Source organism: Symsagittifera roscoffensis, chromosome 9 (assembly GCF_963678635.1).
Source record: "Symsagittifera roscoffensis chromosome 9, txSymRosc1.1, whole genome shotgun sequence".
In the NCBI taxonomy this organism is placed as follows: Eukaryota; Metazoa; Xenacoelomorpha; order Acoela; family Convolutidae; genus Symsagittifera; species Symsagittifera roscoffensis.
Genome location: NC_087070.1, coordinates 9,609,028 through 9,627,199, shown reverse-complemented (window position 1 = coordinate 9,627,199; position 18,172 = coordinate 9,609,028). Strand labels below are relative to the sequence as shown.

General features: G+C 34.0%; 1 protein-coding gene across 1 annotated transcript in view; it reads right to left on the bottom strand.

Annotated features, from left to right (window-relative positions):
* The window catches only part of LOC134854494 (torsin-like protein), a 73,301-nt gene that overhangs the window by 10,299 nt on the left and 44,830 nt on the right, over window positions 1-18,172 (bottom strand). The window lies entirely within an intron of this gene.

The window sequence follows — 18,172 nt, the reverse complement described above, 5'->3', positions numbered from 1 at the left end:
GTAAAGAATGAAACAGCTGCTCAAATTTCAGGAAATTTTTTGCCGACTTCTGATAATTTTAAGCTCTAGGCTGTTTTTACTTAAGCCCACCAGCATCACTTCACTTTAAAAAGCCAGATAGTTATAACATTAGGCATGCAGACTAATTGGACTATTCCAAAAACATTGGTAGGCATTGGTCGGCATACAAATTGAGGATTTGAGCTGGAGGTGCGTATTCTAGTCTTTCAAGCTTCGCTGGTCAAATATCAAACATCAGAATGATAGACACACTAATTTTTTGAATAAGTCGAATTTCAAAGAAAAAAAAACAGATCCTCTGAAAGCTTCAAATTTCTGGAACAATTTACAATTACTATTTTTTTGATAAAATTAACCCAATGTGAGAAAACTGGATCATAAAATAAATTAAATAAATGTTCCGCAGTGAATCTGAAAAATAACTTGAAAATTATCGAACTTTTGCTGTTCGAAATTTGATATGCCTTCGTTTCAATAACGGATGGCTAGATGAACAGATAGATGGGCTAGATGAATGGCTTGTTAGACAGATGAATGAATGGTTAGATGGAAGGATGACAGGATAGATGGATGGCTAGATGGATGCACGACTGGCTAGTTTTCTGACTGGTTGGAACTCTGAGCGTGAAAAAATTTGAACACCACTTTTCTTTAAAACAAACAAAAACCATCAGAAACTATATGGGAGTCTTCCGAACGCTCAACGAACAAATCCAACAACTGTACCATATGTATACATTAAGAAGAGAGAATAAATACCTCTGGGATATGAACTATGGCATCGAATTTCAGAAACAAACACAAATTTCAACATACAAGTTTATCTAAGTACAGTCTATTCACAATTCGAAAATTTGTATCAAAGCAACAAACTATAGCGACCAGCTGACTTTCATCAAAAACCAATGACAAAGTCTAGTTACCTTAGGCTAAGTTGTATCCTTCATTTTGAACTTAAATACAACTAGCGCATCAATCGCACCTCCGGTGCTACAAAACCATTCTTCAGAAAACTGACAAACCATAATTCTGGAAAAATAAAAGGATTGAGCACTCATACTTGGACGCTACATTTGCAACCCCTGAATGTACCCTGACAGCACCTCACTATAGGGTTGAGAAAATCAAGCTCGGTAAATTTTTTGATATCTAATTTTTTTGGGAAAAAAAACGAAAAATCATAAAAAAGCCATATCTCGAAAACTAAACAGATTTGAGCAGTCATACTTGGACGCTAGATTTGTAGCCTTTGAGGGCACCCTGATAGTACCCCACTATAGGGTTGAGAAGTTCAAGTTTGGTTAGTTTTTTTTATATCCAAGCTTTTTGAGAAAAAAAATGAAAAAAAAATTTAAAAACGCCTTATCTCGAAAACTATAAGAATTTGAGCAGTCATACTTGAACACTAGATTTAGAGCCCTTGAGTGTACCCCGATAGCACCCCACTATGGTGTTGAGAAATTCAAGTTCGGTTAGTTTTTTTTATAAATAAGTTTTTTGAAAAAACTGAAAAAATCATTAAAAAAGCCATATCTCGAAAACCATAGGGATTTGAGCAGTCATACTTGGACGCTAGATTTGTAGCCCTCGAAATTACCCCGATAGCATCCCATTGTAGGGTTGAGAAATTTAAGTTCGATTAGTTTTTTATATCTAAGTTTTTTTTTAAAAAAAATCATAAGAAACGCCATACCTCGAAAACAAAAAAGAATTGAGCAGTCATACTTGGACGCTAGATTTGTAGCCCTCGAAAGTACCCCGATAGCATCCCACTGTAGGGTTGAGAAATTCAAGTTCGGTTAGTTTTTTATATCTAAGTTTTTGAAAAAAATATTAACAAATCAACAAAGTTTTTGAGCAGTTATACTTAGACACTAGATTTGCAGCCCTTCAGTGTACCCCGATAGCACCGAACTATAGGGTTGGAAAATTCAGGTTCGGTTAGTTTTTTTATATCCAAGTTTTTTGGAAAAAAACTGAAAAATCATAAAAAACGCCATATCTCGAAAACCATAAGGATTTGAGCAGTCATACTTGGACGCTAGATTTGCAGCTTTTGAGTGTAGCCCAATAGGTTCCTTTATAGGGTTGAAAAAATCAAGTTAGATAAGTTTTTTATATAACTAAGTTTTTCGAAAAAAAGGAAAATTTTTTTAAAAAACGTCATATCTCGAAAACCAAAAGAATTTGAGCAGTCAGACTTGAACGCTAGATTTAGAGCCCTTGAGTGTACCCCGATAGCACCCCACTATTGGGTTGAGAAATTCAAGTTTGGTTAGTTTTTTTAAAAAGTTTTTTGGAAAAAAAACTGAAAAAATCATAAAAAAACCATATCTCGAAAACCATAGGGATTTGAGCAGTCATACTTGGACGCTAGATTTGTAGCCCTCGAAATTACCCCGATAGCATCCCACTGTAGGGTTGAGAATTTTAAGTTCGATTAGTTTTTTATATCTAAGTTTTTTGAAAAAAAAAAATAAAAAATCATAAAAAACGCCATATCTCGAAAACCAAAAATATTTGAGCAGTCATATTTTGACGCTAGATTTGCAGCTCTTGAGCGTACCCTGATAGGGCCACAATATAGAGGGGTTGAGAAAATCGAAAATCAAGTTCGATTAATTTTTTTATATTTAAGTTTTTTGAGAAAAGAATGAAAAATCATAAAAAACGCCATATCTCGAAAACCATAATGATTTGAGCAGTCATACTTTGACTCTAGATTTGTAGCCTTCGAGTGTATCCCGATAGCACCGAACTATAGGGTTGGAAAACTCAGGTTCGGTTAGTTTTTTTATATCCAAGTTTTTTGGAAAAAATTGAAAAATCATAAAAAACGCCATATCTCGAAAACCATAAGGATTTGAGCAGTCATACTTGGACGCTAGATTTGCAGCTTTTGAGTGTAGCCCAATAGGTTCCTTTATAGGGTTGAAAAAATCAAGTTAGATAAGTTTTTTATTTAACTAAGTTTTTCGAAAAAAAGGAAAAATTTTTAAAAAACGTCATATCTCGAAAACCAAAAAGATTTGAGCAGTCAGACTTGAACGCTAGATTTAGAGCCCTTGAGTGTACCCCGATAGCACCCCACTATTGGGTTGAGAAATTCAAGTTTGGTTAGTTTTTTTTAAAAAAGTTTTTTGGAAAAAAAACTGAAAAAATCATAAAAAAAACCATATCTCGAAAACCATAGGGATTTGAGCGGTCATACTTGGACGCTAGATTTGTAGCCCTCGAAGCTACCCCGATAGCATCCCACTGTAGGGTTGAGAAATTTAAGTTCGATTAGTTTTTTATATCTAAGTTTTTTGAAAAAAAAAATAAAAAATCATAAAAAACGCCATATCTCGAAAACCAAAAATATTTGAGCAGTCATATTTTGACGCTAGATTTGCAGCTTTTGAGCGTACCCTGATAGGGCCACAATATAGAGGGGTTGAGAAAATCGAAAATCAAGTTCGATTAATTTTTTTATATTTAAGTTTTTTGAGAAAAGAAAGAAAAATCATAAAAAACGCCATATCTCGAAAACAATAAAGATTTGAGCAGTCATACTTGGACTCTAGATTTGTAGCCTTCGAGTGTATCCCGATAGCACCGAACTATAGGGTTGGAAAACTCAGGTTCGGTTAGTTTTTTTATATCCAAGTTTTTTGGAAAAAAACTGAAAAATCATAAAAAACGCCATATCTCGAAAACCATAAGGATTTGAGCAGTCATACTTGGACGCTAGATTTGCAGCTTTTGAGTGTAGCCCAATAGGTTCCTTTATAGGGTTGGAAAAATCAAGTTAGATAAGTTTTTTATTTAACTAAGTTTTTCGAAAAAAAGGAAAATTTTTTTAAAAAACGTCATATCTCGAAAACCAAAAGGATTTGAGCAGTCAGACTTGAACGCTAGATTTAGAGCCCTTGAGTGTACCCCGATAGCACCCCACTATTGAGTTGAGAAATTCAAGTTTGGTTAGTTTTTTTTTAAAAAGTTTTTTGGAAAAAAAACTGAAAAAATCATAAAAAAACCATATCTCGAAAACCATAGGGATTTGAGCGGTCATACTTGGACGCTAGATTTGTAGCCCTCGAAACTACCCCGATAGCATCCCACTGTAGGGTTGAGAAATTTAAGTTCGATTAGTTTTTTATATCTAAGTTTTTTGAAAAAAAAAATAAAAAATCATAAAAAACGCCATATCTCGAAAACCAAAAAGATTTGAGCAGTCATATTTTGACGCTAGATTTGCAGCTCTTGAGCGTACCCTGATAGGGCCACAATATAGAGGGGTTGAGAAAATCGAAAATCAAGTTCGATTAATTTTTTTATATTTAAGTTTTTTGAGAAAAGAATGAAAAATCAGAAAAAACGCCATATCTCGAAAACCATAAGGATTTGAGCAGTCATACTTGGACTCTAGATTTGTTGCCTTCGAGTGTATCCCGATAGCACCCCACTATAGGGTTGAAAAATTCAAGTTCGGTTAGTTTTTTCATATCTAATTTTTTTGAAAAAAACTGAAAAAATCATAAAAAAACCATATCTCGAAAACCATAGGGATTTGAGCGGTCATACTTGGACGCTAGATTTGTAGCCCTCGAAACTACCCCGATAGCATCCCACTGTAGGGTTGAGAAATTTAAGTTCGATTAGTTTTTTATATCTAAGTTTTTTGAAAAAAAAAAATAAAAAATCATAAAAAACGCCATATCTCGAAAACCAAAAATATTTGAGCAGTCATATTTTGACGCTAGATTTGCAGCTCTTGAGCGTACCCTGATAGGGCCACAATATAGAGGGGTTGAGAAAATCGAAAATCAAGTTCGATTAATTTTTTTATATTTAAGTTTTTTGAGAAAAGAAAGAAAAATCATAAAAAACGCCATATCTAGAAAACAATAAAGATTTGAGCAGTCATACTTGGACTCTAGATTTGTAGCCTTCGAGTGTATCCCGATAGCACCGAACTATAGGGTTGGAAAACTCAGGTTCGGTTAGTTTTTTTATATCCAAGTTTTTTGGAAAAAAACTGAAAAATCATAAAAAACGCCATATCTCGAAAACCATAAGGATTTGAGCAGTCATACTTGGACGCTAGATTTGCAGCTTTTGAGTGTAGCCCAATAGGTTCCTTTATAGGGTTGGAAAAATCAAGTTAGATAAGTTTTTTATTTAACTAAGTTTTTCGAAAAAAAGGAAAATTTTTTTAAAAAACGTCATATCTCGAAAACCAAAAGGATTTGAGCAGTCAGACTTGAACGCTAGATTTAGAGCCCTTGAGTGTACCCCGATAGCACCCCACTATTGAGTTGAGAAATTCAAGTTTGGTTAGTTTTTTTTAAAAAAGTTTTTTGGAAAAAAAAACTGAAAAAATCATAAAAAAAACTATATCTCGAAAACCATAGGGATTTGAGCGGTCATACTTGGACGCTAGATTTGTAGCCCTCGAAACTACCCCGATAGCATCCCACTGTAGGGTTGAGAAATTTAAGTTCGATTAGTTTTTTATATCTAAGTTTTTTGAAAAAAAAAATAAAAAATCATAAAAAACGCCATATCTCGAAAACCAAAAAGATTTGAGCAGTCATATTTTGACGCTAGATTTGCAGCTCTTGAGCGTACCCTGATAGGGCCACAATATAGAGGGGTTGAGAAAATCGAAAATCAAGTTCGATTAATTTTTTTATATTTAAGTTTTTTGAGAAAAGAATGAAAAATCAGAAAAAACGCCATATCTCGAAAACCATAAGGATTTGAGCAGTCATACTTGGACTCTAGATTTGTAGCCTTCGAGTGTATCCCGATAGCACCCCACTATAGGGTTGAAAAATTCAAGTTCGGTTAGTTTTTTCATATCTAATTTTTTTGAAAAAAAAAGAAAAAATTGTAAAAAAAACGCCATATCTCGAAAACTATAAGGATTTGAGCAGTCATACTTGAACGCTAGATTTAGAGCCCTTGATTGTACCCCGATAGCTAACTACTATAGGGTTGAAAAATCTAAGTTCGATTAGTTTTTTATATCTAATTTTTTTTTTTAAATAAAAAATCATAAAAAACGCCGTACCTCGAAAACCAAAAAGAATTGAGCAGTCATACTTGGACGCTAGATTTGTAGCCCTCGAAAGTACCCCGATAGCATCCCACTGTAGGGTTGAGAAATTCAAGTTCGGTTAGTTTTTTATATCTAAGTTTTTGAAAGAAAAATTAACAAATCAACAAAGTTTTTGAGCAGTTATACTTAGACACTAGATTTGCAGCCCTTCAGTGTACCCCGATAGCACCGAACTATAGGGTTGGAAAATTCAGGTTCGGTTAGTTTTTTTATATCCAAGTTTTTGGAAAAAACTGAAAAATCATAAAAAACGCCATATCTCGAAAACCATAAGGATTTGAGCAGTCATACTTGGACGCTAGATTTGCAGCTTTTGAGTGTAGCCCAATAGGTTCCATTATAGGGTTGAAAAAATCAAGTTAGATAAGTTTTTTATATATCTAAGTTTTACGAAAAAAGGAAAATTTTTTTAAAATACGTCATATCTCGAAAACCAAAAGGATTTGAGCAGTCAGACTCGAACGCTAGATTTAGAGCCCTTGAGTGTACCCCGATAGCACCCCACTATTGGGTTGAGAAATTCAAGTTTGGTTAGTTTTTTTCAAAAAAGTTTTTTGAATAAAAAACTGAAAAAATCATAAAAAAACCATATCTCGAAAACCATAGGGATTTGAGCAGTCATACTTGGACACTAGATTTGTAGCCTTCGATTGTATCCCGATAGCATCCCACTATAGGGTTGAGAAATTTAAGTTCGATTAGTTTTTTATATCTAAGTTTTTTGAAAAAAAAATAAAAAATCATAAAAAACGCCATATCTCGAAAACCAAAAAGATTTGAGCAGTCATATTTTGACGCTAGATTTGCAGCTCTTGAGCGTACCCTGATAGGGCCACAATATAGAGGGGTTGAGAAAATCGAAAATCAAGTTCGATTAATTTTTTTATATTTAAGTTTTTTGAGAGAAGAATGAAAAATCATTAAAAACGCCATATCTCGAAAACCATGAGGATTTGAGCAGTCATACTTGGACTCTAGATTTGTAGCCTTCGATTGTATCCCGATAGCACCCCACTATAGGGTTGAAAAATTCAAGTTCGGTTAGTTTTTTCATATCTAAGTTTTTTGAAAAAAAAAGAAAAAATTGTAAAAAAACGCCATATCTCGAAAACTATAAGGATTTGAGCAGTCATACTTGAACGCTAGATTTAGAGCCCTTGATTGTACCCCGATAGCACACTACTATAGGTTTCAAAAATTCAAGTTCGGTTAGTTTTTTTATATTTAAGTTTTTTGAGAAAAGAATGAAAATTCATAAAAAACGCCATATCTCGAAAACCATAGGGATTTGAGCAGTCATACTTGGACGCTAGATTTGTAGCCCTCGAAATTACCCCGATAGAATCCCACAATAGGGTTGAGAAATTTAAAATCGATTAGTTTTTTATATCTAAGTTTTTTTTAAAAAAATAAAAAATCATAAAAAACGCCATACCTCGAAAACCAAAAAGAATTGAGCAGTCATACTTTGACGCTAGATTCGCAGCTCTTGAGCGTACCCTGATAGGGCCCCAATATAGAGGGGTTGAGAAAATCGAAAATCAGGTTCGGTTAGTTTTTTATACCCAAGTTTTTTGGAAAAAAAACTGAAAAAATCATAAAAAACGCCATATCTTGAAAACCATAAGGATTTGAGCAGTCATACTTGGACGCTAGACTTGTAGCCTTTGAGTGTATCCCGATAACACCCCACTATAAGGCTGAAAAAATCAAGTTCGGTTAGTTTTTTTAGATCAAAGTTTTTTGAAAAAAAAAAGAAAAAATTTTAAAAAACGCCATATCTCGAAAACTATAAGGATTTGAGCAGTCATACTTTAACGCTAGATTTAGAGCCCTTGATTGTACCCCGATAGCACACCACTATAAGGTTGAAAAATTCAAGTTCGGTTAGTTTTTTTATATTTAGGTTTTTGAGAAAAGAATGAAAAATCATAAAAAACGCCATATCTCGAAAACCATAAGGATTTGAGCAGTCATACTTGGAAGCTAGACTTGTAGCCTTCGAGTGTATCCCGATAGCACCCCACTATAGGGTTGAAAAATTCAAGTTCGGTTAGTTTTTTTATATCTAATTTTTTGGAAAAAAAAAAAGAAAAAATTTTAAAAAACGCCATATCTCGAAAACCATAAGGATTTAAGCAGTCATACTTGAAGCTAGGTTTGCAGCGTTTGAGTGTAGCCCAAAAGGTTCCCATTCTAGGGTTGAAAAATTCAAGTTAGATTAGTTTTTTTATATATATATATCTAAGTTTTTTGAAAAAAAAGAAAAACTTTCTAAGCAACGTCATATCTCGAAAACCAAAAGGATTTGAGCAGTCATACTTGAACGCTAGATTTAGAGCCCTTGACTGTACCCCGATAGCACCACACTATGGGGTTGAGAAATTCAAGTTCGGTTAGTTTTTTTTATAAATAAGTTTTTTGAAAAAACTGAAAAAATCATTAAAAAAGCCATATCTCGAAAACCATAGGGATTTGAGCAGTCATACTTGGACGCTAGATTTGTAGCCCTCGAAATTACCCCGATAGCATCCCACTGTAGGGTTGAGAAATATAAGTTCGATTAGTTTTTTATATCTAATTTTTTTTAAAAAAAAATAAAAAATCATAAAAAGCGCCATACCTCGAAAACCAAAAAGAAATGAGCAGTCATACTTTGACGCTAGATTCGCAGCTCTTGAGCGTACCCTGATAGGGCCCCAATATAGAGGGGTTGAGAAAATCGAAAATCAGGTTCGGTTAGTTTTTTTTATATCCAAGTTTTTTGGAAAAAAAACTGAAAAAATCATAAAAAAGCCATATCTCGAAAACCATAGGGATTTGAGCAGTCATACTTGGACGCTAGATTTGTAGCCCTCGAAATTACCCCGATAGCATCCCACTGTAGGGTTGAGAAATTTAAGTTCGATTAGTTTTTTATATCTAAGTTTTTTGAAAAAAAAAATCAAAAATAAAAAAAAACGCCATATCTCGAAAACCGAAAAGATTTGAGCAGTCTTACTTTGACGCTAGATTTGCAGCTCTTGAGCGTACCCTGATAGGGCCCCAATATAGAGGCGATGAGAAAATCGAAAATCAAGCTCGGTTAATTTTTTATATCTAAGTTTTTTGAGAAAAGAATGAAAAGTCATAAAAACGCCAAATCTCGAAAACCATAAGGATTTGAGCAGTCATACTTGGAAGCTAGACTTGTAGCCTTTGAGTGTATCCCGATAGCACCCCACTATAGGGCTGAAAAATTCAAGTTCGGTTAGTTTTTTCATATCTAATTTTTTTGAAAAAAAAAGAAAAAATTGTAAAAAAACGCCATATCTCGAAAACTATAAGGATTTGAGCAGTCATACTTGAACGCTAGATTTAGAGCCCTTGATTGTACCCCGATAGCTAACTATTATAGGGTTGAAAAATCTAAGTTCGATTAGTTTTTTATATCTAATTTTTTTTTTAAAATAAAAAATCATAAAAAACGCCGTACCTCGAAAACCAAAAAGAATTGAGCAGTCATACTTGGACGCTAGATTTGTAGCCCTCGAAAGTACCCCGATAGCATCCCACTGTAGGGTTGAGAAATTCAAGTTCGGTTAGTTTTTTATATCTAAGTTTTTGAAAAAAAAAATCATAAGAAAACGCCATATCTCGATAACCAAAAAGATTCGAGCAGTCATACTTTGACGCTAGATTTGCACCTCTTGAGCGTACCCTGATAGGGCACCAATATAGAGGCGATGAGAAAATCGAAAATCAAGCTCGGTTAGTTTTTTACATCTAAGTTTTTTTTTGAAAAAAAGAAAAAAAAATTTTAAAAAACGTCATATCTCGAAAACCAAAAGGATTTGAGCAGTCATACTTGAACGCTAGATTTAGAGCCCTTGAGCTTACACCGATAGCACCCCATTATGGGGTTGCGAAAATCAAGTTCGGTTAGTTTTTTTATAAATAAGTTTTTTGGAAAAAACTGAAAAAATCATTAAAAAAGCCATATCTCGAAAAAAAAAGGGATTTGAGCAGTCATAATTGGACGCTAGATTTGTAGCCCTCAAAATTCTCCTGATAGCATCCCACTGTAGGGTTGAGAAATTTAAGTTCAATTAGTTTTTTATATCTAAGTTTTTTGAAAAAAAAAATCATAAGAAAACGCCATATCTCGATAACCAAAAAGATTCGAGCAGTCATACTTTGACGCTAGATTTGCACCTCTTGAGCGTACCCTGATAGGGCACCAATATAGAGGGGTTGAGAAAATCGAAAATCATGTTCGGTTAATTTTTTATATCTAAGTTCTGTGAAAAAAAATGAAAAATCATAAAAAACGCCATATCTCGAAAACCATAAGGATTTGAGCAGTCATACTTGGACGCTAGATTTGCAGACCTTGAGTGTACCCTGATAGTACCCAACTATGGGGTTGCAAAATTCCAAATTATTTAAGTAAACTGTGAAAGAAAAACTGTGATAATTATACGTTGCGAATAAAGGAAAAAATGTAAACAGTTTTGAAGCATTCGAGCTCCATCAGATTACAAGTAAACTTTTCAACTCTCGCATGTTTTGGCCTTTTAACAGACCAACATAAGGATTTCTCAAACCTGTGCTAAATGAAATTTCTTGAGCGTTTGAATATACGATATAGCTTAAATGGGCAAAAAAACACTTTCGTTAAACATGCAAAAAATAATACGTTGAAAAATTTAAACATGCTAAGATAGAGTTCTCTTAAATATGTCAACATAGGGACTTCTTAAACATGTGTCACATGAAACGACAATTAAATAATAGATAGATAGATAGATAGATAGATAGATAGATAGATAGATAGATAGATAGATAGATAGATAGATAGATAGATAGATAGATAGATAGATTAATGACCCGAATAGTCGCAAAATTTGTTAGCAACTATCACAGTTTGCAGTGATTTTTGTGAAGAAAGATCGAGCACATCAAAATTTTTTTGAATGAATCAAAACTTTGTCAGGTGGTAGAAAAACGTTTGCCGCTGAAATATTTGTGCCTGTTCTAGATATTCAACCGATATTGCATCAATTTCAAGTAGTTTACGAGTTTGAGACTCACGGTCAAAAAGTTTATCGTCGTGCAATAATCTGAAATTTTGCTTCAATTCTGTTTAGCAACTGCTATAATTTGCAATACAATTTGCAAAATTGAAGTCTGACGTATCGCACTATTTTGTAAAAGAGTTCGGAAACATTTCTATTAATTTTTATTGAATATCAATCGGTGTGTGTGTGTGTGTGTGTTTAGGAGCCCTCTTGATAATCGGGGGACTTGATATGTCCAGTGCTTGTTGCGAATAAGATGATGTTAATGGGGTTGGTCTGCAAAAGCGTCAAGGTACGGCTTCTTCCCAGGTGCTGTTCTCCCAATTTGTGCACTTCAGTAGGTAGTGTTCCGTTGTTTCTGGTTCTTCCTCATCGCAGTGCTCGCATATAGGATTCTGTGATAGCCGGAATCTGTACTTGGTGTCCTTGAGTGATGTTTCTCTGTTTACTCTCAGTCTGTACAGAAACGTCTCTTCTGTGCGTGTTCTGTTCACTCAACGTGGTAGATGTTCTCCGTTGCAAATATCAATCGGTCGATCGTTCTCTAAATCGTAAACAAGCTGTTCTATTTTTCCTATTTTACCAAGAGATTCTTCGCTGAATCTTCGCACCAACTGCAAAGCATCAAAAGTTTCATATTGGAATCGTTTCAAGTCACTGTAAACACTCAACAATCCTGCAATGTATTCGTATGCATTATCTTTTTTGCTGCAGTCTTCAAAAAATATCAATTCTGGGTGATTTTCAGCCTCTTTGAAGAAATTTTCGAGCAACTGAGAACTTGCTTCTATGTCAACATTCGAATCACTCAGATCTGTTTCAGAATTTAATTCCCAGAGTGATTTCACTTGTAAAGTTGAAGTAACAAACATGTTAATAACAACACCTTTAATAGCGTTCAGCCTAGTTGACCAAAATCGTTTTTCATTCGTTATGTTTCGATATTCGCCGGTAGTTTTGGAAACCGTACATTCCTTTCTATAAGGCATGTCTAAGCTTCGAACCAATTCTTCGTCGAATATTTCGTTTGCCAACAAAAATCTCGCTTTCTCAAATCGAATTTGCTCTGCGCATGGAATTCTGTATCCAAATTTGTCTTCTAAAAACTGGAACATTTTGAAAACGAATTCGCGATTGTTTCTCACTTTATAAATATGAGTCAAAATACAGGAAAACAATCTTTTGTGTTCTGTGATTCCCAAAGACTTCAGGTTTTCAGGTCTAAAAACGTGTGTTTTCTGACTGCCAGTTATAAAAATTGCCACTTGCAGAAACAATTCGGGATCTTCAGAATCGCATACGTGACTCCACAAGACTTCGCTGTCTTTTGAAAGGTTTTGGAGGAATCCGGAGCTTTCTTGGTCCACGGGAAAAGATCCAAGGAGTTCGTACTCTTCGCAAAAAGCGCGTAGAGGAGTCACTCGCTCGCAGTAGTGTCCGATCAAGTCAGCTTCCCCAGAGTAAAATTCCTCATCCTAAGAAGTAAACCAAAAAAAAACACATAAGTCAAAATAAGTAAACTTCAATACTTCAAATTTTGAAAGAAAAGCACTGTTTTAGAACACTGATTAATTCAAAAAAAATGAAAATGTTTAAAATTTACTTTCTAACTATGAAACACAATTGTAAGACTTCGATTCTGATAACACATACCACGACTAAAAAAACACCGCAGATTTGTACCACAGTTAGAGGGAAATAACTTACAGCTCCAGTTACGAGATCAATAAAGTCAATGACCTCGTCATCGTCACTTATGTTGTCATGAACTTGTGCCTCTGCAATTTTCCCTTCGGCTATTGACCCACTGAAACCCATTTTCTGGCTTTCCATCTGATTTTCCAAATTCTCAAAGCCCATAGGGTTGAAAAAATCAAGTTAGATAAGTTTTTTATTTAACTAAGTTTTTCGAAAAAAAGGAAAATTTTTTAAAAAACGTCATATCTCGAAAACCAAAAAGATTTGAGCAGTCAGACTTGAACGCTAGATTTAGAGCCCTTGAGTGTACCCCGATAGCACCCCACTATTGGGTTGAGAAATTCAAGTTTGGTTAGTTTTTTTTAAAAAAGTTTTTTGGAAAAAAAACTGAAAAAATCATAAAAAAACCATATCTCGAAAACCATAGGGATTTGAGCGGTCATACTTGGACGCTAGATTTGTAGCCCTCGAAACTACCCCGATAGCATCCCACTGTAGGGTTGAGAAATTTAAGTTCGATTAGTTTTTTATATCTAAGTTTTTTGAAAAAAAAAAAATAAAAAATCATAAAAAACGCCATATCTCGAAAACCAAAAAGATTTGAGCAGTCATATTTTGACGCTAGATTTGCAGCTCTTGAGCGTACCCTGATAGGGCCACAATATAGAGGGGTTGAGAAAATCGAAAATCAAGTTCGATTAATTTTTTTATATCTAAGTTTTTTGAGAAAAGAATGAAAAATCATAAAAAACGCCATATCTCGAAAACAATAAAGATTTGAGCAGTCACACTTGGACTCTAGATTTGTAGCCTTTGAGTGTATCCCGATAGCACCGAACTATAGGGTTGGAAAACTCAGGTTCGGTTAGTTTTTTTATATCCAAGTTTTTTGGAAAAAAACTGAAAAATCATAAAAAACGCCATATCTCGAAAACCATAAGGATTTGAGCAGTCATACTTGGACGCTAGATTTGCAGCTTTTGAGTGTAGCCCAATAGGTTCCTTTATAGGGTTGGAAAAATCAAGTTAGATAAGTTTTTTATTTAACTAAGTTTTTCGAAAAAAAGGAAAATTTTTTTAAAAAACGTCATATCTCGAAAACCAAAAGGATTTGAGCAGTCAGACTTGAACGCTAGATTTAGAGCCCTTGAGTGTACCCCGATAGCACCCCACTATTGAGTTGAGAAATTCAAGTTTGGTTAGTTTTTTTTAAAAAAGTTTTTTGGAAAAAAAACTGAAAAAATCATAAAAAAACCATATCTCGAAAACCATAGGGATTTGAGCGGTCATTTTTGGACGCTAGATTTGTAGCCCTCGAAACTACCCCGATAGCATCCCACTGTAGGGTTGAGAAATTTAAGTTCGATTAGTTTTTTATATCTAAGTTTTTTGAAAAAAAAAATAAAAAATCATAAAAAACGCCATATCTCGAAAACCAAAAAGATTTGAGCAGTCATATTTTGACGCTAGATTTGCAGCTCTTGAGCGTACCCTGATAGGGCCACAATATAGAGGGGTTGAGAAAATCGAAAATCAAGTTCGATTAATTTTTTTATATTTAAGTTTTTTGAGAAAAGAATGAAAAATCAGAAAAAACGCCATATCTCGAAAACCATAAGGATTTGAGCAGTCATACTTGGACTCTAGATTTGTAGCCTTCGAGTGTATCCCGATAGCACCCCACTATAGGGTTGAAAAATTCAAGTTCGGTTAGTTTTTTCATATCTAATTTTTTTGAAAAAAAAAGAAAAAATTGTAAAAAAACGCCATATCTCGAAAACTATAAGGATTTGAGCAGTCATACTTGAACGCTAGATTTAGAGCCCTTGATTGTACCCCGATAGCTAACTACTATAGGGTTGAAAAATCTAAGTTCGATTAGTTTTTTATATCTAATTTTTTTTTTTTAAATAAAAAATCATAAAAAACGCCGTACCTCGAAAACCAAAAAGAATTGAGCAGTCATACTTGGACGCTAGATTTGTAGCCCTCGAAAGTACCCCGATAGCATCCCACTGTAGGGTTGAGAAATTCAAGTTCGGTTAGTTTTTTATATCTAAGTTTTTGAAAGAAAAATTAACAAATCAACAAAGTTTTTGAGCAGTTATACTTAGACACTAGATTTGCAGCCCTTCAGTGTACCCCGATAGCACCGAACTATAGGGTTGGAAAATTCAGGTTCGGTTAGTTTTTTTATATCCAAGTTTTTGGAAAAAACTGAAAAATCATAAAAAACGCCATATCTCGAAAACCATAAGGATTTGAGCAGTCATACTTGGACGCTAGATTTGCAGCTTTTGAGTGTAGCCCAATAGGTTCCATTATAGGGTTGAAAAAATCAAGTTAGATAAGTTTTTTATATATCTAAGTTTTACGAAAAAAGGAAAATTTTTTTAAAATACGTCATATCTCGAAAACCAAAAGGATTTGAGCAGTCAGACTCGAACGCTAGATTTAGAGCCCTTGAGTGTACCCCGATAGCACCCCACTATTGGGTTGAGAAATTCAAGTTTGGTTAGTTTTTTTCAAAAAAGTTTTTTGAATAAAAAACTGAAAAAATCATAAAAAAACCATATCTCGAAAACCATAGGGATTTGAGCAGTCATACTTGGACACTAGATTTGTAGCCTTCGATTGTATCCCGATAGCATCCCACTATAGGGTTGAGAAATTTAAGTTCGATTAGTTTTTTATATCTAAGTTTTTTGAAAAAAAATAAAAAATCATAAAAAACGCCATATCTCGAAAACTAGAAGGATTTGAGCAGTCATACTTGAACGCTAGATTTAGAGCCCTTGATTGTACCCCGATAGCACACTACTATAGGTTTCAAAAATTCAAGTTCGGTTAGTTTTTTTATATTTAAGTTTTTTGAGAAAAGAATGAAAATTCATAAAAAACGCCATATCTCGAAAACCATAGGGATTTGAGCAGTCATACTTGGACGCTAGATTTGTAGCCCTCGAAATTACCCCGATAGAATCCCACAATAGGGTTGAGAAATTTAAGTTCGATTAGTTTTTTATATCTAAGTTTTTTTTTAAAAAATAAAAAATCATAAAAAACGCCATACCTCGAAAACCAAAAAGAATTGAGCAGTCATACTTTGACGCTAGATTCGCAGCTCTTGAGCGTACCCTGATAGGGCCCCAATATAGAGGAGTTGAGAAAATCGAAAATCAGGTTCGGTTAGTTTTTTATACCCAAGTTTTTTGGGAAAAAAACTGAAAAAATCATAAAAAACGCCATATCTTGAAAACCATAAGGATTTGAGCAGTCATACTTGGACGCTAGACTTGTAGCCTTTGAGTGTATCCCGATAACACCCCACTATAAGGCTGAAAAAATCAAGTTCGGTTAGTTTTTTTAGATCAAAAGTTTTTTGAAAAAAAAAGAAAAAATTTTAAAAAACGCCATATCTCGAAAACTATAAGGATTTGAGCAGTCATACTTTAACGCTAGATTTAGAGCCCTTGATTGTACCCCGATAGCACACCACTATAGGGTTGAAAAATTCAAGTTCGGTTAGTTTTTTTATATTTAGGTTTTTGAGAAAAGAATGAAAAATCATAAAAAACGCCATATCTCGAAAACCATAAGGATTTGAGCAGTCATACTTGGAAGCTAGACTTGTAGCCTTCGAGTGTATCCCGATAGCACCCCACTATAGGGTTGAAAAATTCAAGTTCGGTTAGTTTTTTTATATCTAATTTTTTGGAAAAAAAAAAGAAAAAATTTTAAAAAACGCCATATCTCGAAAACCATAAGGATTTAAGCAGTCATACTTGAAGCTAGGTTTGCAGCGTTTGAGTGTAGCCCAAAAGGTTCCCATTCTAGGGTTGAAAAATTCAAGTTAGATTAGTTTTTTTATATATATATATATCTAAGTTTTTTGAAAAAAGGAAAAACTTTCTAAGCAACGTCATATCTCGAAAACCAAAAGGATTTGAGCAGTCATACTTGAACGCTAGATTTAGAGCCCTTGACTGTACCCCGATAGCACCACACTATGGGGTTGAGAAATTCAAGTTCGGTTAGTTTTTTTTATAAATAAGTTTTTTGAAAAAACTGAAAAAATCATTAAAAAAGCCATATCTCGAAAACCATAGGGATTTGAGCAGTCATACTTGGACGCTAGATTTGTAGCCCTCGAAATTACCCCGATAGCATCCCACTGTAGGGTTGAGAAATTTAAGTTCGATTAGTTTTTTATATCTAATTTTTTTTTTAAAAAAATAAAAAATCATAAAAAGCGCCATACCTCGAAAACCAAAAAGAAATGAGCAGTCATACTTTGACGCTAGATTCGCAGCTCTTGAGCGTACCCTGATAGGGCCCCAATATAGAGGGGTTGAGAAAATCGAAAATCAGGTTCGGTTAGTTTTTTTTATATCCAAGTTTTTTGGAAAAAAAACTGAAAAAATCATAAAAAAGCCATATCTCGAAAACCATAGGGATTTGAGCAGTCATACTTGGACGCTAGATTTGTAGCCCTCGAAATTACCCCGATAGCATCCCACTGTAGGGTTGAGAAATTTAAGTTCGATTAGTTTTTTATATCTAAGTTTTTTGAAAAAAAAAATCAAAAATAAAAAAAAACGCCATATCTCGAAAACCGAAAAGATTTGAGCAGTCTTACTTTGACGCTAGATTTGCAGCTCTTGAGCCTACCCTGATAGGGCCCCAATATAGAGGCGATGACAAAATCGAAAATCAAGCTCGGTTAATTTTTTATATCTAAGTTTTTTGAGAAAAGAATGAAAAGTCATAAAAACGCCAAATCTCGAAAACCATAAGGATTTGAGCAGTCATACTTGGAAGCTAGACTTGTAGCCTTTGAGTGTATCCCGATAGCACCCCACTATAGGGCTGAAAAATTCAAGTTCGGTTAGTTTTTTCATATCTAATTTTTTTGAAAAAAAAAGAAAAAATTGTAAAAAAACGCCATATCTCGAAAACTATAAGGATTTGAGCAGTCATACTTGAACGCTAGATTTAGAGCCCTTGATTGTACCCCGATAGCTAACTATTATAGGGTTGAAAAATCTAAGTTCGATTAGTTTTTTATATCTAATTTTTTTTTTAAAATAAAAAATCATAAAAAACGCCGTACCTCGAAAACCAAAAAGAATTGAGCAGTCATACTTGGACGCTAGATTTGTAGCCCTCGAAACTACCCCGATAGCATCCCACTGTAGGGTTGAGAAATTCAAGTTCGGTTAGTTTTTTATATCTAAGTTTTTGAAAAAAAAAATCATAAGAAAACGCCATATCTCGATAACCAAAA